Source organism: Schistocerca americana, chromosome 5 (assembly GCF_021461395.2).
Source record: "Schistocerca americana isolate TAMUIC-IGC-003095 chromosome 5, iqSchAmer2.1, whole genome shotgun sequence".
NCBI classification, from domain to species: domain Eukaryota; kingdom Metazoa; phylum Arthropoda; class Insecta; order Orthoptera; family Acrididae; genus Schistocerca; species Schistocerca americana.
Window position 1 is genome coordinate 237,741,480 of NC_060123.1, and position 24,995 is coordinate 237,766,474.

At 43.4% G+C, this 24,995-nt stretch overlaps 1 protein-coding gene and 1 non-coding gene across 2 annotated transcripts in view; both read right to left on the reverse strand.

Annotated features, from left to right (window-relative positions):
* Nucleotides 1–24,995, reverse strand: part of LOC124616289 (neural-cadherin-like) — a 966,400-nt gene that overhangs the window by 87,392 nt on the left and 854,013 nt on the right. The window lies entirely within an intron of this gene.
* LOC124617174 lies at nt 7,432–7,586 on the reverse strand. Its single transcript, XR_006979962.1, has one exon. It is a non-coding gene; the product is annotated as a 5.8S ribosomal RNA (ribosomal RNA).

Here is a 24,995-nt window from a genome sequence, read left to right on the forward strand (position 1 = left end):
TCGGTTTTTGAAGTTAAAGGTCTCCCTGAGAAAGGTTCACCATTAATGTGTTCTCGTCCATCCAAAAATGACTCGTGTCAGACAAAAACTTGTGCTCTTGATAAGGAATGCTCCCCATAGACCTGTATCAAATTTTCAAAGGTCGTACTCGAGGAGTTCCCTAGTCTAACACAAAACTTGATGGCATAACGCAGCTGAAAATTCCGCTTTTCCATTTTCTTAACACACAACAAAATCAAAACTTTACTGACGGCATTCTCAAAAACCACACGTGGCTGTACGAAGATCCAACTTGGACTCAGCACCTTGAAGGGATGAACACGCCTGTCTACACAAGCAGAAAAACACAGCGTTGCCAGATCGCTCGCAGTGTTGTCAGTGTCATTATTTTTCTCACACAGGTCGTATGCTGGATTCATGTTTGGAAATGTCCTTACGGGAATCAGCAAATGGAGTAGTGTTGGCTGGTACTTCATGACTCGACAGCGAGAAAAGCAGCAGTGTAAGTCAAGGAGAGCTGGACCACTGGGTGTGAAGGACAATGGCGTATTTCATATATGCGCCACGGGGCAGCTCCAGCTACTTGCGAGGAAGCTCCTTAGTGAACAACGTGGTGCAGAGGTGTTGGTGTCATCTTCGTCTTACTTCTGGACAAAAATGATATTCTCTATTCTGTTAAGTCGAAGAGTTTTATCGTGTAGTTACACAATTTTAGTATTAATACCTAGTCTGCACAATACTGCTAGCTTGACAAATGTGTAGGATCGAAAATAACATAAAATGGCCATCGAGCTCGCTGCTTACCGGTGGAAGTCGGGGTGGTATATATCTCCCAGAGAATGAACCACTTGTTTTAATGTGAGAGAGATGGAACCCAATTAAATTTAGCTTCAAAGCATTTGCAGCACTCCCATTGTAGACGGCCGCAGTCTCAGACTATGCTTATTTGTCGGAAGCTGTACCAACAAGTGGACCAACAAAATCTCACACACAGGCCAACCAAACACTTCAGAGCTCATCAAAAGATCTACTGAACAGAGGCACATCAAAAGAGTAGAATTATCTGCACAAGTCAAATTCCTTTGCTGACACAACTTCGCTCCTCTCCCACTGAACCTAAAACTTTCAAGATTGCCATCTCAGAACTGACTACTCCTAATCCAACACAGACAAAACTTTTGGATGGAATATCACTTGTTCCTTCTACTGGCAAAACCATGAATTTTAAGAGGAAGGCAGTAACTGTATCCAGAAGGCTAAACTCTGCTGGAAATATTGAAACTGTAAAGAAGGGGAGGAATAAGAAAAGGAAAGGAAAAGAAAAATAGCACAAAAAGATCACCAAAGGGAAGTACTAGTGATGAGAAAAACAGACCGAAGAAGTTAAAAAAGAAAAAAGATATTGCAAATAGATCACCGTGTTCATCGGATGCAGACATTGCATAGGATTACGAAAATAATTTTGATGAGTGGGATGAGAATGAACGCATTGGGTGTGGTGAAATCTATTACGGAACTAGTAAAGATCACGATTGGATTCAGTACATTTTCTGTTCACGATGGTCACATGAACATTGGTTCAAATGGCTCTGAGCACTATGGGACTTAACATCTGGGGTCATCAGTCCCCTAGAACTTAGAACTACTTAAATCTAACTAACCTAAGGACATCACACAGATCCATGCCCGAGGCAGGATTCGAACCTACGACCGTAGCAGTCGTGCGGTTCCGGACTGAAGCGCCTAGAACCGCGCGGCCACCACGGCCGGCTTCACATGAATATTGTTCAACATTTGCTAATAAGTGTAACTGCTGCAGTGAAAGAAAGACAAGCTAATGCTTGAACAAAACCAACATCTCATTATAAAAGGCAGTGCTCAGTCAAGATTTACGAAAAAACTGATAAAGTTGTTTTGAGTTAAAATATTTAACAGTATAATTCTGTATTCATTAGACATATTCCAAATACAAATATGAAATTATGAATAACACTATTCGCCATGTACAGTCATTTTTCTATGTTATATGACCCTATCTTTCCCAGTAGACAGGTCCATCTCACCCACACGCCTAAGGGTGTATGTATATTTTCATTTCATCACATCTCTTGACGTGGTCGTGCGGTAGCGTTCTCGCTTCCCACGTCCGGGTTCCCGGGTTCGATTCCCGGCGGGGTCAGGGATTTTCTCTGCCTCGTGATGACTGGGTGTTGTGTGATGTCCTTAGGTTAGTTAGGTTTAAGTAGTTCTAAGTTCTAGTGGACTGTTGACCATACATGTTAAGTCCCATAGTGCTCAGAGACATTTGAACCATTTGAACATCTCTTGAATTTTAAGTGACATTGCCTTATTAACACACTGTCCTTAAGTTTATATGGCGCTCTATACGAATATGCTGCCAGAAGTGAAAAAAAAATGAAAAACATAAATTGTAATCTGAAGGATAAAAGTGGTCCAACTCTCCCGGATTTGTCCCCTGTCTTTGTGTAGATAGAGATCTAAAAATTCGAGATATGGTTTGGATTTCCTAATGGGCCGTATCAAAATGGCATTCTCGTTTTTCATGAGGCAAGTACTTATTACCTCAGCCGCGAGGTTTGAGGCGCCATGTCACGGATCGCGCGGTCCCTCCCGCCGGAGGTTCGAGTCCTCCCTCGGGCATGGGTATGTCCGTTGTTCTTAGCATAAGTTAGTTTAAATAGTGTGTAAGTCTAGGGACCGATGACCTCAGCAGTTTGGTCCCTTAGAAACATACACACACACACACACACACACACACACACACACACACACACACACACACACACACTTATGACCTCTGAAATAAATGTTGGAGGTGACAAGGTGAAGATGGCGACAGAACTGTGAATAGTTATAGATAAATACAGTTTTAGTGAGATAAGTACATAAGATAGGTTTAAACTGGTTACATGAAGGTAAATCAGAGGTTTTGTTAGCAACAGCCGCGGGCAAATAGTCAGTACCTAAAGCTAAGTTTTGCTTTCCATGTTAGGATTTTTCCATACTTGTTGTAAACAATGTTCTTTATAATTTTAGGAGGTGGCATCGAAATTTACTAGTTTTGTAGGGTGCTTATCCACGACCACGCAACGTAGAACTGAGAGTTTTGTGTCACGTCAGCTCCTGCGATTTACTTATCGCCACTGAGAAACACAATTTGAAGGGAAACTGCAGAATCTTCAAATCAAAGGGAAGGTCACCGGAGACCGATGCAATCCGTGACGCAACTGAGCAGATCCGGTTAAAAAAGTAGCCTGGGCTACATTATTACGTAGAGCTTTAACGTCATCCTAACATCAATGAGATTTTCCGTGGTTCTAAAGTTATCAGCAGCATCACAAGTAACAACATGAAGTATACGCATATGGTATTGGGAGCCAACTATATTTTGTTCAAACTTTTTCAAAGCAACTAACTGCTGCGTCTGTATTCACACTGCTTATATTGAACTGTAAATCATATCTTCCGCTTAGAAGGATTTCAGAAGTATATGACTGATTACATATGCTTGGTATTTTTAAAAAAATTTTGGTAGAGGAGGTTTAAACACTGAATCTTTCACATAACCCCACAGAAAGAAATCGCATGGGGTTACGTCAGGAGAGCGTGGAGGCCATGACATGAATTGCTGATCATGATCTCCACCACGACCGATCCATCGGTTTTCCAATCTCCTGTTTAAGAAATGCCGAGCATCATGATGGAAGTGCGGTGGAGCACCATCCTGTTGAAAGATGAAGTCGGCGCTGTCGGTCTCCAGTTGTGGCATGAGCCAATTTTCCAGCATGTCCAGATACACGTGTCCTGTAACGTTTTTTTCGCAGAAGAAAAAGGGCCGTAAACTTTAAACCATGAGATTGCACAAAACACGTTAACTTTTGGTGAATTGCGAATTTGCTGCACGAATGCGTGAGGATTCTCTACCGCCCAGATTAGCAAATTGTGTCTGTTCACTTCACCATTAAGAAAAAATGTTGCTTCATCACTGAAAACAAGTTTCGCACTGAACGCATCCTCTTCCATGAGCTGTTGCAACCGCGCCGAAAATTCAAAGCGTTTGACTTTGTCATCGGGTGTCAGGGCTTGTAGCAATTGTAAACGGTAAGGCTTCTGCTTTAGCCTTTTCCGTAAGATTTTCCAAACCGTCGGCTGTGGTACGTTTAGCTCCCTGCTTGAACGCGTGCGGGCAAGTTTCACGCGTAGCCCGCGAAAGTCGACGAATAACGTCGACTTCCGTGGGCTACGCGTGAAACTTGCCCGCACGCGTTCAACCGTTTCTTCGCTCACTGCAGGCCGACCCGTTGATTTTCCCTTACAGAGGCATCCAGAAGCTTTAAACTCCGCATACCATCGCCGAATGGAGTTAGCAGTTGGTGGATCTTTGTTGAACTTCGTCTTGAAGTGTCGTTGCACTGTTATGACTGACTGATGTGAGTGTATTTCAAGCACGACATACGCTTTCTCGGCTTCTGTCGCCATTTTGTCTCACTGCGCTCTCGAGCACTCTGGCGGCAGAAACCTGAAGCGCAGCTGCAGCCGAACAAAACTTTATCAGTTTTTCTACGTATCTGTAGAGTTTCGTGACCATATGTCAATGAATGGAGCTACAGTGAATTTATGAAATCGATTCAATCATTTGTAATAGCCCTGTATTAATACTCGTACTATAAGGCCATGGCAGTGTATACAGTAACATAGTATAGTTATAAAAGCTCATGCAGTGTATATTCTTGTGATCTGCGTATCATGTGCCACATATTGCACAAGTTAAAGGATCGGATACAAAGTGTGAGACTCGTACAGGTGTCACGCACAAATGTACCGTGCAATGCAAATATTTTCTTGTTTATCAGATATAGAAGCACAACCACCATACTAATTATAGTAAAAAAAAGAATCACCCTTACATTTGAATGTAACTAAAACAGTTCATGATGCTGCAATGGATATGTCATTTCTATTAATTTTAGAAAGGTATGCACGCTGTGGGCTAGAGCCATTGTTTTACCATATTTGACATTGTGGTTGTGCTTTTGCAAAAAAAATGGTTCAAATGGCTCTGCGCACTGTAGGACTTAACATCTATGGTCATCAGTCCCCTAGAACTTATGTAAGTAGGCTGTTTAGGTTTTCTTATTGGTAACGCCACGTAGTGCTCTGTATGAAAATCACTGGCTGTGCTGTGTGCAGTCTGTGGCTAGTTTGCATTGTTGTCTACCATTGTAGTGTTGGGCAGCTGGATGTTAACAGCGCACAGCGTTGCGCAGTTGGAGGTGAGCCGCCAGCAATGGTGGATGTGGGGAAGTGAGATGGCGGATTTTTGAGAGCGGATGATCTGGACGTGTGTCCATCAGAAACAGTACATTTGTAAGAATGGATGTCATGAACTGCTATATAGATTATGACTTTCGAACACTATTAAGGTAAATACATTGTTTGTTCCCTATCAAAATCTTTCATTTGCGAACTATGCCTATCAGTAGTTAGTGCCTTCAGTAGTTAGACTCTCTTATTTAGCTGGCAGTATTGGCGCTCGCCGTATTGCAGTAGTTCAAGTAACGAACATTTTTGTGAGGTAAGTGATTCATGAAAGGTATAGGTTATTGTTAGTCAGAGCCATTCTTTTGTAGGGATTATTGAAAGTCAGATTGCGTTGCGCTAAAAATATTGTGTGTCGGTTTAAACACAGTCATGTATAATTTTTCTAAGGGGACGTTTCACTTAGAACTACTGAAGCGTAAGTAACCTAAGGACATCATACACATCCATGCACGAGGCAGGATTCGAACCTGCGACCGTAGCGGTCGCGCGGTTCCAGACTGTAGCGCCTAGAACCACCCGGCCATCCCGGCCGGCTCATGTGCAGTAATCAAGAATCTATTTCATGAGTTTTTATCCCATCCGTCATATACCGGTAAAATTAGTTAAGAATGTTGCATTCACCTGTTTGTTTTTGATGTGTTCTCGTGACGTGATTGTATTTTATACTTTATACAGATGGTGAACATGACATAGGCTACACGAGTCGTAGAAGATCACATCATTTTTATTGTTTTTAGCCATGTAGATTACTGCTGCGTCTTCAGCACGTGAGTAATTTTTACTTTATTTCTGATCTAAATTTTTCACGACAGTGCAGTAAAACCCGTATGCATTTTTGTCAGTTGTTACGTCCAGACACGATGTACATATTGTTTGCAGCTGTAACCACTTGAAAATGACCTGCGGTCGAAACAGCAATAGTGAATATTGTAATAAACAGTACAGTCGATGATGAATACGAAGACATTTAAAAAATTCAATTAGACTGTGCTCCCACGACAAATACAAATCCCACATTTTTGGTGCATTTATAAACATCAGTACTACGACTTTTAGTGTTTCTCAATTTTCCGGCGAGATTTGTCTGTTTCAAATGTTGCCTATGGGACTGAATTTCTCAGGTTAAGAGGCATGGTTGAGGAAGTGTAGACAATCGATTTTTCTTGGCGCCTTAGTGACGATCCGAGTTGACGTGAAACATAAGAAAATGTATACCATAATCTTTATTGTTGCTCATAGAAACCTAATGAAGTACAATTACCAGCTGGAGCATCTAATAAGAAAATGTGGCCCTCATCCGCCTCATTACCTAAATAATTTATCACAAATTGCCATTTTCTCACATGTTAACAAGTCATTACCCAACAACCTGTTTAAAGCTGGTCCATCACAGGTCGTTACCTTTCACGTTTTCTTCTATTTTTCTAATGTTTATGGCTGAATGGTTCAAATGGCTCTGAGCACTATGCGATTTAACTTCTAAGGTCATCAGTCGCCTAGAACTTAGAACTACTTAAACCTAACTAATCTAAGGACATCACACAATACCCAGTTATAATTAACACACAGAAGGGAAGTAAGAGATGAAACTTCAAAAATTGAGGGGATATGTTATTTCAATATTTACAGCATGGACTCAAATTTACAAAGTACTTGAGAGTATGAGCCCACTTAACAGTTTGATGTATTATCCTGTCTGACCTGAATCCATGCACTAAAAAATGTCGTATGACTAGGGCCTCCCGTCAGGTAGACCATTCGCCGGGTGCAAGTCTGTCGATTTGACGCCGCTTCGGCGACTTGGGCGTTGATAGGGATGAAATGATGATGATTAGGACAACACAACACCCAGTCCCGGTGCGGAGAAAATCTCCGACCCAGCCGGGAATCGAACCCGGGCCCTTAAGATTGACAGTCTGTCGTGCTGACCACTTTTTTTTTGTCGTTGTGTTTGGTCGTTGCGGACGTCGCAAGACATCCTATCAAGTTCGGTGGTTGATCCTTCCACTCAGTTTTCTATTACAGAGGCCAACCGGCTCTCTGACCGAACACACTGAGCTACCGTGCCGGCTGACTTGTATACGTAGCCGACCCTCAGCCAGACGTGTCCCGGGAACAGAATCCACGGACCGCAATGTGCGTTCGAAACGTCGATGTTCATGTGTCCTGCAGTTCACATGTCGACGCGCAATTTTCTGCGTTCTTCATCGACCCACGAGCCGAGTGATCCATCGTCCTGGGTGAACCACTCAGCTACTGGGAGCGGACACATATGCACTAATCGGTTGGAAAGGGTGTCATGAAGCCGTTGTATCCTCTCCTGAGGCAAATTGGACCAAAGCTGTTGTAACCTGTCTAATACCCTGGATATTGTCACCTGGATGGAGTTCACATCAGAGTTGGTTCAATACATGTTTCTTTCGGGGGCAGATCTGGAGATTGCGCTGGCCACTGGAGTACCTCAACATCATGCAGACAGTTCATAAGAGTCCGGCCGCTGTGACCGAGTGGTTCTAGGCGCTTCAATCCGCAACCACGCTGCTGCTACGGTCACAGGTTCGAATCCTGCCTTGGGCATGGATGTGTGTGATGTCCTTAGGTTAGTTAGGTTTAAGTAGTTCTAAGTCTAGGGGACTGATGACCTCAGATGTTAAGTCCCATAGTGCTTAGAGCCTTTTGAACCAGGATCGTTGAGGCACGTGATATGTATGGACAAGTACTGTCCTTTTAAAAATGGCACCGCAATAGTGTCGCATGAGAGGTAAAACATGAGGACGCAGGATGTTCATGAACTGCCGCTGTGCCGTCAGAGTTATCACTACCAACCTTGACCTGAAGTCACACCCTCACCATGACCCTACAAGTGACACCACTATGCCACTCCAAACTAAGGGGAGAATGGGAGTTGTCTACAGGTAGCCGCCATGCTCGCTAATGATGGTCATCCGAGGAAGTAAAGGACTGTGATTCATCACTGAACAACACGACGCTACTCACCAGTAGTTCATGTTTCCCGGTCACTCCACCACTACAAACGCAGCCGTTTGTGTTGTGTTAACAATAGCCTTTGCGTGGAACAGCAGTTCCTTAGTCCAGCTGCTCCTAGTCTCTGACCAATGGTGCAGGATGAACAGAATGTTGGAGGGAGTCCATCAATTGTTTTCAGATGACAGGAAGGGATGTGAATGGATTACGATTTGTTTAGGGCACAATACAGTGATCCTCCTTTTTGGTGGTCAGGCAAGGTCGACCGTAGCCTTGAAGACGAGTATACTTGCCCTCACATTTACAAGCAGTCCAACATCAGGCCTCTGTCACATCTGAATACCCCACAATTTTTGATACTACAAGATTCGACCAAACACTGTATCACACGAGTACGAGACACGTCCGTGTCTTTCACAGTGATCACTCAACATCTAACAAAGTTCCTTATATAACCTACAAGGCCTGATAACAACACTATACACGAAAAACACTGATGCATTCTGATGGCCATTCTGCCACAGTAAACTGCAATTTTAATATTTACATACCTGCCGATGGTGTCTACTGTACGAAGATACTCTGACGTACGACCGTGTCTGTGGGTGCCTCATTTTCTTGTCAGTAGTGAATTTTATTTTGAGTTGTGAGACCATACGTACAACACAAAAATGTGGCTTAGACTGAAGCATTCGGTATTATTTGAACCTTGGGCGTAGCAATTCTGTCTCCACGTTGAACGTACTTGACACGCAGAACTAGAGCTGTGGGGACGCAGAGTGGCGTAGGGAACATATTTTGACGATATTACGGATGGGGTCATCATTGGTAGATCGGAGGCCGACCACAGTCCGCGTGGGGGGGGGGGGGGGGGGGCTGCAGGTGAAAGTCACCCGCAGCGTCATTTCAAGGCTGTGGAGAAATTGACGCACGCCTATCTGCCTTTAGGTTGCATCAAGAATCACTACAAAATCTTGCGGACCCAAAATATCAACAAACAAAAATGAAAAATAAATGAAGTTATAAACTACCAGCGAGATACACTGAAGCGCACAAAGAAACCGCTATAAGCAGCGATATATAAACAGGCAGAATACGGCGCTACGTCGGCAACGCCTGTATAAGACAAGTGTCTGGCACAGGTGTTAGATCAGTTACTGCTGCTACAATGGACGGTTATCAAGATTTAAGTGAGTCTGAACGTGCTGTTATAGTCGTTGCACGATCGATGGATCACAGCGTCTCCGAGGTAGCGATGAAGTGGGGAAATTTTCCGTACGACCATTTCAAGAGTGTACCGTGAATATAAAGAATCCGGTAAAACATCAAATCTCGGACATCGCTCCTGCCCAAAAAAGATCCTGCAAGAAAGGGAACATCGACGGCTGAAGAGAATCGTTCAACGTGACAGAAGTGCAACCCTTCCGCAAACTGCTGGGCCATCAACAAGTGTCAGCGTGCGAACCATTCAACGAAATATCATCGATATTAGCTTTCGGAAAGGTCCACTTCGTGTACCCTTGATGACTGCAGGACAATAAGCCTTAAGCCTTGCCTGGACTCGTCAAGACCTACATTGGATGGTTGGTTGGTTGTTTGGGGAAGGAGACCAGACAGCGTGGTCATCGGTCTCATCGGATCAGGGAAGGATGGGGAAAGAAGTCGGCCGTGCCCTTTCAGAGGAACCATCCCGGCATTTGCCTGGAGTGATTTAGGGAAATCACGGAAAACCTAAATCAGGATGGCCGGACCCGGGATTGAACCGTCGTCCTCCCGAATGCGAGTCCAGTGTCTAACCACTGCGCCACCTCGCTCGGTACCTACGTTGGACTGTTGATGACTGGAAACATGATGCCTGGTCGGATGAGTCTCGTTTCCAATTGTATTGAGCGGATGGACTTGTACACTTGTAGCGACAACCTCATGAATACATGGACATTGCATGTCAGCAGGGGACTGTTCAAGCTGGTGGAGTCTCTATAATGGTGTGGGGCCTGTGCAGTTGGAGTGATATGGGACCTCTGATTCGTCTAGATACGACTCTGACAGGTGACACGTTCGTAAGCATCCTGTCTGATCACCAGCATCCATTCATTGTCCATTGTGCATTCCGACAGACTGCAGTTCCAGCAGGACAATGCGACACCCCATGCGTCCAGAATTGCTACAGAGTGCCTCCAGGAACACTCGTCTGAGTTTATACGCTTCTGCTGGCCACCAGACTCTCCAGACATGAACATTATTGAGCATATCTGGGATGCCTTGCAACGTGTTGTTCAGAAGTGATCTCCACTCCTCGTACTCTTACGGATTTATAGACAGCCCTGCAGGATTCATGGTGTCATTTCCCTCCAGCATTACTTCAGACATTAGTCGAGTCCTTGGCACGTCGTGTTGCGGCACTTCTGCGTGCTCGCGGGGGTTGTACATGTTATTAGGCAGATGTACCAGTTTCTTTGGCTCTTCACTGTAATTATTATTTGGTATACTTTATGTGATATAGGACATAAAGATGGAATATCAACGGAGAAAATCGTTCAGATCAAACAAAGAAGGCAGAAAAACTCTTCGACATAGTCGTTAGTGAAGGGACAGAAGGACAGAGGGATTCGACGGTACCATTGAGGGAAAACCAGCTTAACATTTGCCTGATGGGATTTGTAGTCACAGCGGCAAACCAAAATGAAAATGACTCCTGATATAAATATATATTTTTATTTTTGGAGGTGATGCTGATTTTACCACAGTCTACAAGATAGTGATTATTGCATTCCGTTCATTTTTTTCTGGATTTCAGAGTTCCCTGAAATCTGAATTTAAAGGGTTGTCTGTTTTGTCTCAAAGATTTTGGCAAACACAATAAGAAAATTACTTCACTAATGATTAGCAACGAGTAAGAGAAAAGCAATACAGTGACCATCGAAATAAATGTTACACTAAAGTGTGAGACGTGGAAGAGAATATCAAAAAGATTTGAATACAGTCTGATTCGACAAACAATTACACAGTGCAGTCAGTGAGTGCCCTGCGGCATTTATAACTGTAACTGTTAACAGAGTGAAGTGTGCTACAGCACTTATTAGGCCCAATAATTTCTTTAGCGGATTGTCAACATCAAAATAGAAACGTCATGACTACCGACATGATGACCGCTTTTATATGTTAACTTTGGTTGGAAGTGTTCTGAAAATTGCATAGGCTAAAGCGTCACAAGGGAGTTCCTTGTGATATAAGAAACGAAAGCTGATGGGGATAGTCTTGAAAATTCTTAACCAAACAATGTTACAGTAGCTTTAATTTATACTTTCCCCGCGTTGCGATTCAGAACAGTGTCCGGGTACCTGTCTTCAGCGTCTCACGCAGAAAATCTGTAACATCGTCAGGATGATGCAATACAAAGTTCTTGTGCTTCTATTTGTACATCCTTATGTACACCCACTCTCGCGTAACCACAGTTCGAATTTCTTTAGTTATGAAATTGTTCACACTTTGCCATTTTATTAGTACTTAGGTTTCTTTACCTTCGATGTCAGTTACATTATGTGTCTTCGTGATTCATTTAGCATTACTTAACTTGTGCACCCACCGAGATTCAATAATCCGCATGTGTTCTGAAAAATACTAAGATATGGCCATTTCTATTATTTCCCTTTGTTCCATCAGACCCATCATGATGAATAATGGGCTTTAGTTTCCAAGCAATAGACCTCTTATTTTGTCGGTTTTTGTACAAACCCAAAATACTGTGTTCAGATTCTGTAGCTCCTACATACACCGTTACAACTTTAAAGAAAGTAACAACACATACAAACGAGATTAGAGTTTGCTTTCCCATCCAGCACATACTTCTTATCGACAGTGCAGGCAGATGTACAGGTCCATTCATGGCAGACGTGATCTCGTATCAAGGCAGTCAGAGTCCTAATCGGACTAACAGCTGGTCTCTTGTTTTCTTCCATATTACCAGAATTTCACAAATTCACAACTAATGAATTCAATCATGTTTGAGAAGAATTTAATTTTTTATACGTGCACTCTAAGAAAAATAAAACTGCGCACCACAAAGGAACTATCAGAATGGGACGGAAATCGGTAGGTGTGATGTACATATATGGACAAACAAATGATTACAATTTCAAAAAAATTGGATGATTCATTCGAGAGAAAAAGCTTCACAAATTGAACAAATCAATAACAAGTTGGTCCACTTCCGGCCCTTATGCAATAATTTATTCGGCTTGGCAGTGGTTGATAGAGTTGCTGGATATCCTCTTGAGGGATGTTGCACGAAATTCTGTCCAACTGATGTGTTAGACGCCAGAATCCCGAGCTGGTTGCAAGGCCCTGCCCATAATGCTCGACAAGTTCTCAGTTGGAGAGAGATCCGGTGACCTGGCCGACCAAGTTTCATCTACATCTAGATACGGTGGGTGGCGGAGAGTACACTGTACCTACTAATCATTTCCTTTCCTATTCCATTCGCAAATAGGGGGAGGGAAAAACGACTATCTATATGTCTCCATATGAGCCTTAGTTTCTCGTATCTTATCCTCGCGCTCCTTACGCGAAACATATATTGGTGGCAGTAGCACCATTCTGCAGTCAGCTTCAAATGCTTGTTCTCTAAATTTTCTCAACACTGTTCCTTGAAAAGAACGTCACCTTCCCTCCAGGGATTCCCATTTGAGTTCTCGAAACACCTCTGTGACACTTGCGTGTTGATAGAACCTGCCGGTAACAAATCTAGCAGCTCGCCTTTGAATTGCATCAACGTCTTCTTTTAATCCTACCTGGTACGAATCCAAAACACTAAAGCGGTACTCAAGAACAGATCGCCGTAGCGTGCTAAACGCGGTCTCCGTTATAGATGAACCACCCTTTCCCAAAATTCTTCCAATGAAGCAAAGCCGACCGTGTGCCTTCCCTATCACAAGCTTCACATGCTCTTCTGGTAGGTTTTGGCGCCGGCCGCGGTGGCCGTGCGGTTATAGGCGCTTCAGTCCGGAACCGCGGGACTGCTACGGTCGCAGGTTCGAATCCTGCCTCCGGCATGGATGTGTGTGATGTCCTTAGGTTAGTTAGGTTTAAGTAGTTCTAAGTTCTAGGGGACTGATGACCTAAGATGTTAAGTCCCATAGTGCTCAGAGCCATTTGAACCATTTTTTTAGGTTTTGGCAAGCACGAAGACAAGCAGTAGAAACTCTCAGCGTGTGCGGGCTGGCATCATCTTGCTGGAATATAGGCCCAGGTTGGCTTGCCATAAAGAACTACAAAACAGGGCGTACAATGTACTCGACGTAACTCTGTGCTGAAAGGCTGTCGCCGATGACAACCAAAGGGGTCCTTCTATCAAATGAAAAGGCACCCCCAGACCATCACACCTGGCTGTAAGGCAGTATGGCGAGCGACTGTCAGGTCGGAATGCTACCGCTGTCTAGGGCACCTCCAGACACGCTTCGCTGGTCAGCGGAGCTCAGTTCGAAGTGGAACTCATCAATGAAGTCAGTTATCTCCATTCAATTACATTCCAGGCTGAAGACGTGTCTGAAGATGCGCCGGACAGCGGTAGAATACGAACCTTGACTGTCGCCCGCTGTAAGGCTCGATAATCAGGAATGAACTGTCCGGAGTGCCGTTTCTCTTCATAGCAGGACGCCTTTGGTTATAAGCTCTGGCGATATCGGCCATGACCTTCATCTTCTGTGCGGATGCGCACATACTACCCGAACTCTTACGGGACTTGGTAAGCATGTCTTCCACGAGTAATGAGTATGTTGGGTAGGGGTACTACGAATGTAGTGTGTGGACAGATAAGGGGAGAATGTGGGTCTCGAGGGGGCCGTGCACGGGATAAGTCCCTGCAATCGCACTCTCTTCTGTGCCCTCGGTGGCTCAGATGGATAGATGGATAGAGCGTCTGCCATGTAAGCAGGAGATCCCGGATTCGAGTCTCGGTCGGAGCACACATTTTCACCTATCCCCGTTGATATATATCAACGCCCGTCAGCAGCTGAAGGTATTGATTTCATTCTAATTTACCTTTGGTTATCATCCGAAGCATCCTCAAAGAACAGCGGTACATCGACGATATCTACGCCCTGTTTTGTTATTCTTCATGGCAAGCCATCCTGGGCTCACATTTCAGCAAGATAAAGTCCGCCTGCATACGGCAAGGGTCTCTAGTAGTGCTTGTCTTCGTATTTTTCAAACCCTTCCTTGGCCAGCAAGATCGCCGGAAATCTCCCTAATTGAGAACAGTTAGATCATTATGGGGAAGGTCCACCAAACAGCTCGGGATTTTGACGATCTAATATATCCACTGGACAAAATTTGTCACGATAGACGCCCGGCAGCTCTATCAATCAATGCCAAACTGAATAACTGCTTGCATAAGGGCCGGAAGTTGACCAACGCTTTGTTGGCTTGCGCAATTTCTGAAGCACTTTCTTTTGAATAAATCATCTAATTTTTCTGTAGATGTACGTCACATCTGCCGATTTCTGTCCCATTCGGTAATTCCTTCGGGATGCATCTTTTTTCTTCTTTTTGTATTGTCCTTGAGTGTATAAAGGAAATTCACTAACGATTTATTGATTTTAACAATTGAGATAGCAATGACATAATTACAAACGAAGATTCATTTGTTTCGTGTTGCACATAATCACTGGTGGGTTATTTTAAGTGAAACAAGAGAAGAAATAGAGGAAAAATCATTGGTTACACGATCAATTAATTTTAACTACTGCCGGCCGGTGTGCCAGAGCCGTTCTAGGCGCTACAGTCTGGAACTGCGCGACCTCTACGGTCGCAGGTTCGAATCCTGCCTCGGGCATGGATGTGTGTAATGTCCTTAGGTTAGTTAGGTTTAAGTAGTTATAAGTACTAGGGGACTGATGACCTCCGATGTTAAGTCCCATAGTGCTCAGAGCCATTTGAACCATTTTGAATTTTACCTACTACTTTTTTAGTGTTAGAGAAACGTTGCAGATAGTTTACTAACTGCGTTCAAAGTGTTTCCCGGAAACCTTATTCTAAAGATACTAAATAAGTCCTCAAATCGACAATGGTTTGGCTCTTCTGATCATTTCCATTTACTGTTGACTGAAGCAGAGAATATTCGCACAGTGAGTTCATCTCTGGCGTCAGTTGACATTGTGTACAGCCATTTTCCACATCCATCTGCAAAATAAAATTAAGAATCTGAAGGTGGATCAAGGTACAGATCCTACAAATAGCATTGCTTCCATTACAGGTGTTGTTCAGATGTAGGACAAAGGAAGGTACTAAAGAACATTCGTTAGAATTTATCGATCCGTCAGTATATAAGTTATTCATTACAGGAGGACAACAGTGTGAAAGGAAATGGCTGCGGCCTTGTTGCTCCCTCCTGAATGAAAAAAGATCAGAGTTTAAAGCAACGCTGTGTCAACGTCATTACAGACGGAGCGTCGGCTCGAACTAGACAAAGGCAGGTAAATTGCATTGGCCTTTCTCAAAAGAAGGCATTCGCCTAAAGTGGTACAGGGAAATTGAGAAAAACTTGAATGTGGATGACACGAAGGCGTCTGGAAACTTGCTCCTCCTGGATATGTGTCATCTTCATTCGCCTGAAGTGATTTAGGGAAACCGTCTGTAAAGCAAAGAGCAGGAGTAAGATAAAACGGAAAGGGTGAAGTTTAAATCCACGTACACATCGAGGACACGGAAGCTGAAGAGAACTAGACTAGGAGCACTCAGATAAACCAACCTAGCGTTCATTTGAAGTGATTTGGAGAAAACGCGGAAAACTTAATCATGGGCGCCAGATGGGAATTTGAATCTCACTCCTCGCAAAGGGCCATATGTAACGCATAGAGTAAAGTAGTTCCTGAATTCAAACAAAATTACAGATACAAAACACAGACAAACAATCGAAGCCATAATTAAGCGAAAGTGTCATCCTCGACTGTGAAGTACTTTGACTGAAACCGTAAAGGAACTAAGACTGTGTAATTGTCCATCCTTGGTTGTCGCGTATTTGGAGCCCATGTTAACTTATACAGCAACAAGTCTACTACTAACACAAAAAGAAAATTTATCTGGAAGAAAAGGTTATTCTAATTTTTAAGTGGAAACTACACCGTGACAAACAGTAATTCTATAAAGCTCAAAGGAAATGTGTCTCTTCAGGACTGATTTTTTAAAATTGGTGCAACTTACATATGTTCGTAAAGACTAACAGCAGCGGATATTTGCTGTGCGAATTACGCGAAAATATTTGCTTCTCATTAGTATTGTAACTGCTGTGTTTCCGAATGATGTAATAATACGAATAACAGCAATCACATCATAGCTTAATGTGTGTGCTATTTCTCTCCGCTTTCGAACTTACATTGGATACACCTCAGATTTTATTTTACCAACATTCTCTGCTGCTAGTAGCACTTTAGTTACAGATATGAGTTCTTTGTACATAGAAGTGTATACTGCAGTATTCAAAAAATTGTAATTTATTATTTTCAAAAAATGGGTCCAAATGTAGCTAATGTACACAATTATAACTTTTCCTCAGTGCTTATTCCCAAAACTATTGTGAGTGCATGTAAGACTTCTGTCTGACATTTGTTACACTATAACCATCGTGCATTGTTTCGACACCCATTTTGGCAAGCTTGAAGCAAGCATGTTTCCAAAATCCAGAAAGCAGTGAAAGTTGGCACGGTGTCCCATATTTGGAGACGTTGGAAGGTGTCTATGTTGATATGCTTGCCGCTGTTTCCGTTTTGCGTACTGTTTGGTTAACCTTTCGCTGCCTGGACAAAGAATCACTGATGAGTATATTCGATGAGATCATTAGTGCTACGGACCGGGGTATGTATCTTTACCTAGTGGTATGTACTGTCTTTGTTCAGTGTTAGCTTCCAGAAAGTCTTGAGGGGGCAAGCACTTCATGCCGGTGGCGAGACGAACTGAAACCAGCCATGCATGAAGTGTAGCTACGGATCGTTTCACGATTTTCTTTCATTCTCCCAGAGTTATTTTCATGTATAGAAGCGTTATTAGATATGTGCTACGGCTTTCGAAATGTGTGCTATGTTTTTATGGGTCATGCAATAGTTCCTTATGAATACTGGTATGTCACAACACGTTGCTTTAAATCATACTGTACCGAGTGTTGAATAAACTGTAAGGTTTGTATTTTATTTCTGGTACTGAAGGAAAGTGATGTGAACTTCACATTTTCAATGGTGTCACATTTCAAATTTTTCGCTAAACATATTTCAAAGAATAATTTTTCATAGTCGATATGTTATGCTGACCGCAAGCACTGTGACCTTCCGTTGTCAGTAGCGTTGTTGTTGCAGTAACATTCTAAGAGCAGCTAGCGAAAGAGTCGGGTGTTGGCTATGTTAGTGAGCGAATAGAAATGGCTTGCAGAGCAGACAGATAAGATTACAGTGAAAGATGAGTTGTGAATGATGATTTGTAAAGATTAATTGAACAAGCGAAGATTTTCTTGAGTAAAGTGTTGCTGTATTGCTTGCTTACGCGTAACTATCATGTTTGTGAATGACGAAATGTTTTAGTGAAATCTCTCCTTTTATTGGTTTCGGTTAGTTGGTTCCATTGCTCAGGCGACAGTTAGGAAAGTTTTCTATTCACGTAGTTTGCGTCAGAAGTTACAGATTTTATCGCTTCTTTACCATTTTTAGAGATTAAACTTGGCAGAGTAAGATTTGTTAGAAAAGATAAATGTTTATAAAGCTGACTGACAGTGAGTTTGTTTTTTGCAATACAATTTTTATTAGTGTCCGATTTCCTTCAACCATTTAACACCGTCATCTCACGAAGAATTTTATTTCTTCATTAGGTGGGTAATCGCACTGCACTCTTTTTTTTTTTTTTTTTTTTTAGAATAGATGCACGTCCTTGCATTGCACTGCGCAAGGCCTTTTCTCCCCTCTTAGCATGCTTACTGGTGCGCTGTATATTTTGTTTCCATCGCTTTGAGTAGTACTAAGTTTCCTTTGCCACAGGAAATTTGGAAATCTGTGGTAAGTTCCTATGGGACCAAACTGCTAAGGTCATCGGTCCCTAGGCTTACACACTGCTTAAACTAATTTACGCTAAGGACACCACACACACCCATGCCCGAGGGAGGACTTAAACCTCCTACAGCGGAGGGGGGGGGGGGGGAGCCGCGAACCATGGTTAGACGCTTTTATCACAGGCAAGCCACATTAAATTTGTTGAGGCAAGTTCAATTCAGATTACACATGCAGATAATTTTATTTTTACAGAGCAATGCTACATTTGCGTGTGCATTATTCAGTGTTTGGAATTTTGTTTAGTCAGACTGAGTACGTAAATTTATATGGAATTTCTGTAGCAACATTTTTGTTCGTTGTTCTTTCAAAATTCGATTGGTAGTTTTATATTTCATTCTGTTAGCTCTTTATGCAGGAACTGCAGCGTGACGTCATGCACTACAGCACTGCTCACTCCTGCAAAATACGCTTATTTAATTTAGAGTTTTGGTCTCCTAATTACTTAGTTAATTAAAAATACAGATACACAATTTCAGTTTTGGCGACACATTTATCTGATAGCGTTTCCGTAAATATACCGCTTGTATTATTCAGGACACTAACGCAGATACCCGAGTATAAAGAATAGCAGTTCAGTTTACCACAGTATCAGTTCACAAGACTAAACACGCAGAAAAGTTTCAAATCTTATCTTACAGATAAATTGCTACATCTGTGTCCTCAGACAGTGAAATCGATAGTCTGTGATATACGCTGCCAAAGACTTCATCTACGACCTACAAGAGGTCCATGCGAGCAATACCATGTGTTTGGTCTCTGACGTCATGTAGAAAACAGCGAGCCCAACGAGGTATACGGGCTGCTGCAACGAACTTGTGACGTCACACTAGTCGGCTTGTCCACCACGGTTCGCGAGCCCTCGGCTCCGTGCAGGGCCCACGGGAATTCAATACTTACTTGAAAACGTACCCAAGGTCTTAATTATGTTGTGTGCTATCGAGAACTTGCATGCCAGTTAAACACGCAGTCAAGAATTACTAAATCGTCTGTAACAGCTACTCGCTCCCCGGCGGACAAGTCTGCTGACATTCGTAAGACCTGCAGTGTCAAGCGCTGTGACGTACGCGCCGCGACCTGTCTTTCTCGTGTAGTCATGGACTGTGCGGCTGGTCCCGGCGGAGGTTCGAGTCCTCCCTTGGGAATGGTTTAGTGTGTTTGTCCTTAGGATAATTTAGGTTGAGTAGTGTGTAAGCTTAGGGACTGATGACCTTAGCAGTTAAGTCCCATAAGATTTCACACACATTTGAACATTTTTTCTTTCCTGTGGCCTCGGGAAACAGACCGGCCCCCTTGCCAGAATGAATTCTCTTCCTGTTGTGCACTAATATCTACATTCCTAACGTTGTGTGTTACCAGGCTGCTCACTGGATCTCACTTGGAAAACTATTTATGTGGTGTGCGTACTGTAAGACCTTCGGTACACACACCATCAGATTATTTGACTTGTCGCTCTAACGAAGTAGGCGAGTGTCAGCAATATGTCTCGTGGTCTTATTGTGGCGTGTTTATCTTCTGCCGTTAGGTCAGACGATAGAAATGCCACTTGCACGCTTAGACTAGCAGATTGACGGTGACCAACTTTAAACAGAACTTGATTAATTTTCACACACATTGATTAAAATAATAAAAATCATAGACATTACGTAACTTGATTCTGGATGCTGTTTACAACTGACAATCTGAAGTTCCTTTGGTCTTGGTACGTTCATCTTATTCTCACATATCTCTGATACTTGACAAAGTGTCTATTCATTTATCTTCATGGCTATGTACAGGAATATGATAATCTTATTAGGCGCAGACTGAAACTTGACTATAGACTAATGCAGACTGACTAATTGGAGATCTGTACACTCCTTATAATACCTCGTGCGTTCATGTATCACTGCGCGAGTGTGATCCGCGAGGAGAAAAGGTTCTGCGTTAGCAGCGATCTCATTGGCTGCGTTACATATTAATACGCGGATCGGCGGAAGCAGAATTTGGTCCGTCTCTAAGACAGCGCCATCTCGTAGTGCTGAGACGGACGAGCGCTGCGCCTACGCTGTTGTGCTTAGCGGGGCGCGCTCTATTGGGAAAGTTGTGTACGCGCTGACTACGCGAACTATGTACACAACACTTCGAAACACGAATACACAGACGCAGACGGACGTGCGTGACAACCAACTATCTGGATTCTCTGCTTGGTGGGTGTACAACTTTATGACGATCCAGAGTGAACTTTGTTTGGTGAACGGTCAAGTGATAGTAGTGTTGGTTCAAATGGCTCTGAGCACTATGGGACTTAACTTCTGAGGTCATTAGTCCCCTAGATCTTAGAACTAGTTAAACCTAACTAACCTAAAGACATCACACACATCCATGCCCGAGGCAGGATTCGAGCCTGCGACCGTAGCAGCAGCGCGGTTCCAGTTTGAAGCGCCTAGAACCGCTCGGCCACAACGGCCGGCTAAAGAACCGAAGCCACAAATGAATCTGGGCTGGAAAATACTGAAGGACGCATGAAGTCAGCGGGAAGTGTCGGTAGGCATTTTGTCTCTGACAAAATTGTTCCTCATGTCATGCTCTATCACCCCTAGACTTTTGATGCAAAGAACGGATATTTTAAGACTGCTGTAAATTTTTTAAACGAGACTACAATCATTTTATTTGCTCCGGACGAACTTTGTATGTTTTCCCTACACTGTCGATAGGCGTTAATATACATCAACGGGGGCAGTTGAAAATGTGTGCCCCGACCGGGACTCGAACCCGAGATCTCCTGCTTACATGGCAGACGTTCTATCCATCTGAGCCACCGAGGGCGCAGAGGATAGTGCGACTGCAGGGATTTATCCCTTGCACGCTCCCCATGAGACCCACATTCCCAACTTAATGTCCACACACTACTTTCGTGGTGCCCCTGCCCATTACACTCATTACTCGCGGCAGACAATCTTACAGAGTCCCGTAAGAGTTCGGGCAATGCGGGTGCATCCAGCACAGAAGGAGGTCAATGACTGATTAGCCTTTACTATACGAAGATGGTATCTCTTCTTTCGGACATGTCCGAAAGAACAGATACCATCTTCATATTGTATGTATTCGGTCTGAAGTGTGGACCATACCATCGGACGCTTTCCAGACATCAATGTTCCTCTTTTGGAGTAAATTTGTAATTGTAGCCTATACACTGAACGACTTAATTTTCATCTTACACTCTCTGCAGTTTCGCAAAACACAGCTCCATTAGAGGCCACCTGATAACGAGAGACGGTCAGTGCTACACTACAACAGCAAGAAGGACCAAACAACTGCCGTGTAATGTCACAACTTTACACTCCTACACGCTTTAATAAGAGAAAATGTTTCGACTAGCAGGTATCGACCACAATTCTACAATTCCCAGAGCCCTGATACTGGTAGAACTGCGGCGGGAAGGAAAGAAGCCAGTATATCACTGACTTGATTGCTAAAGTATGCAACCCTCGATATTGGACTTGTACTCGCTCCGTTTTCTGATCTCTAGCTCCTGTAACCTGCGACACACCCACGCCACCCCAGCCTCTACTATCTGGACACAGAGGCGTGAGTTCGCACCTTAAGAATCGCTGTAATGTCTCATCAGTTCATCGCTGGTGACGACATACGCTCACTGTGGAAGCCAGTGGCTCGTGCTAGGACAGCACCCAAACCAGCTGCGCCAATGCCTAGTGGCTTCCACCTTGAGCCAACTGCCTCTGTCTCCAGAGAAGGTTGGTAAAACTTTAGATGCCAGATGGAGAGAAGCCACCGCCCACAGGTCCAGCGACATCGAAGCAGGTCCCCCGTGGAGTGAGACCCCTTCCCATTTCCAGTAGCTACGACTCCCGCTCCAGCAAGGATTCGGAGACTGGAACACCAGCAACAGCCGGGTCCAGCATCATGACGACATAGCCTCAGAAAGCATGGGACAGAAACCAGCCAGAATCGCGATGGATATCGAACACTTAGCTGGCCTGCCCACTCAAATCTCCCCCTGCCGTTACGGTGACCCCGCCCGCTACTGTACAGTTCAAGGGGAGACAGGTGCGATATCTGTGTTCTCAGACAGCGAGGTCGATAGCCCGCTATAAATGCCCCCTAAAAACTTCAACTGTGGCGGATTGGAGGCACTTGCAATCAATAACGTAGGCCTGGTTTCTTATGTCAGGCAGTAAATAAAACTGGCCGCCTTGCCAGAATACACAGACTTTCACATCGTGCTGTGCTGATGTGTCTATCTCGCTGAGGCTGCGCATATATGACAAGGCTGTGGATCTCAATTGGGTAACTCATTCGACTGTGATAACATGCGTGCTGACAGGCTTGCGTGACTACAGACTATCTGGATTCTTCTGTGGCGTGTCTACAACTTCACCATGACATGGGACTGAATCGTTTCAGCAACTGTCTAATGATAATTGTGTATCCATCCATACTGTGTAAGAATGGGCGTTTGTTGCAATGTAGCACGAGTAATATAAATGTGGAAAAAGCATGTTTGTGTCATCAGACGTACAGTTCCATGTTTATTCTCTGCCGGTTTCGATTGTTACAATCTGCTTCAAAGAGAAAAACATTGCAAATCAATGGATCAACCACACATTTCCGTCATACATGAGCCATACAGATGTAAAACATATTTAATTGTCATGCTAGTCTGTCTTAACACAGCTCGTATAGTCCATATAAACAAGCTGTGACTGCGCACAATTACAGTAGGCACTATTGTAATTGTGCCAAGGCACAACGTCTTTGTATGGATTACATGGACTGTGTTAAGATTCAAATGGCTCTGAGCACTATGGGGCTTAACATCTGAGGTCATCAGTCCCCTAGACTTAGAACTACTTAAACCTAATTAACTTAAGGATATCACACACATCCATGACCGAAGTTGGATTCTAAGCGGCGACCGTAGCAGTAGAGCGGTTCCGGACTGAAGCGCCTAGAACCGCTCGGCCACAACGGCCGGCCTGTGTTAAGTCAGACTGTTATGAAAATTAGATTTTTTTTGCATTTGCATGGCTTATATATAGCGGAAATGTATGGCTGATCTAATGCCGTACAATGTTTTTCTCCTTGAAGATGATTGTAACAATCGAAAGCGGTAGTGAATAAATATAAAATTGTACTGCTGATGGCATAAATATGCTCTTCCCAAATTATTTAACAACTAGAATGAAATATTCACTCTGTACTGGAGTGTGCGCTGATATGAAATGTCCTGGCAGATTAAAACTGTGTGCCGGACCGAGACTGGAACTGGAGATCTTTGCCTTTCGCAGCACTTGACTCCGAAAAATCAGCTCTGTAAAGTTCTAGTAATATAAAAGCCAACGCCATGCCTCCTACATCGATGTATGGTCATTCCGCTCTCTGTGTGTGTGTGTGTGTGTGTGTTGTGTGTGAGTGTTTGTGTGCGTGAGAGAGAGAGAGAGAGAGAGAGAGAGAGAGAGAGAGAGAGAGAGAGAGATCAAGGTCATGTAAGTATCCTATCAGACGGCGATGGAACTCCGGAAATGAGAATGTGAGGCGAATCTATTTAAGAATAAAATTCAATGGCGCTTGTGGTCATGAAAAGAATAGGCAGCTTGCATTACAGTCGCTTTCAGAACATAATCAGTCAAATAGCGTTTCTGCGCACGAAGAAATCAGACTAGAATAGTTTCATTCAACAGTCCCTCCTAGGATTACAATTCTAACGAATCAGAAGTGTGTTTCAACTAAAATAGTGTATAATATGCTCTTTCGAAGAAGTGGAACATATTCTATGTACAGGTTGAGTCAGCTGGCCCTAGCGCTGTCATTTAATGCAACCCGCAATGTTATACCTGGACTGCACAAACGAAGCGCGAGACTTTCATATTTCCTCGCTCGCTACGTGCAAACTATTAGTCCTACAGAAAAGAAATGGCTTGGGCCTTTCAGTAGGAAACGTAATGCAGTTAAATTTTGTACTTGGATACGTTTTCGCTAGAGGCCGAAGTCTGTGAGTTACTGAAGAAAAAGGTACAAAAGTGCTCTACAACGCACCCTCACTCCCCGTACTCTGCCACCACCAGTCATGCTTTATAATATGTTGGTCATGGCACTTCCTCCTTGTCAGCGTAATTAGTTTTACCATAACGTTTACAAAAGTTGTTTTTCGTTCATTACCGTCACTAATACATTTAGATTAATAATGTTAATGAAGCAGCCGACTATGGAGGTAGCGTAACAGCTCATCAGCAGAGACTAAAAAAGGTCAAATATCGGGAATAGTTCCTGCAGTCGGAAATTTCTGTGCAGTGGTAGGAGGGAGTGCTATGAACAACATACTAGAAATCCTGACTGGTGAGGGCTGAGCGTGGGAGTAGAGTGCGTTTGAAGGTCAGCTTTTTAGATTTTGTTTTTCTTGAATAACTCGAAAACAGCGGCCTCCAGCGAAATTTTATCACAGTAAAAAATTTTACTGCATTAAATTTCATATATTAACGGTCCTCTCACTTTGTCTATTGAACTATTAGTTTGTGCATAGAGAGCGAAAGAATATGAAAATCTCACGTGTGGTTTATGAAGGACAGGTACAACATTGCG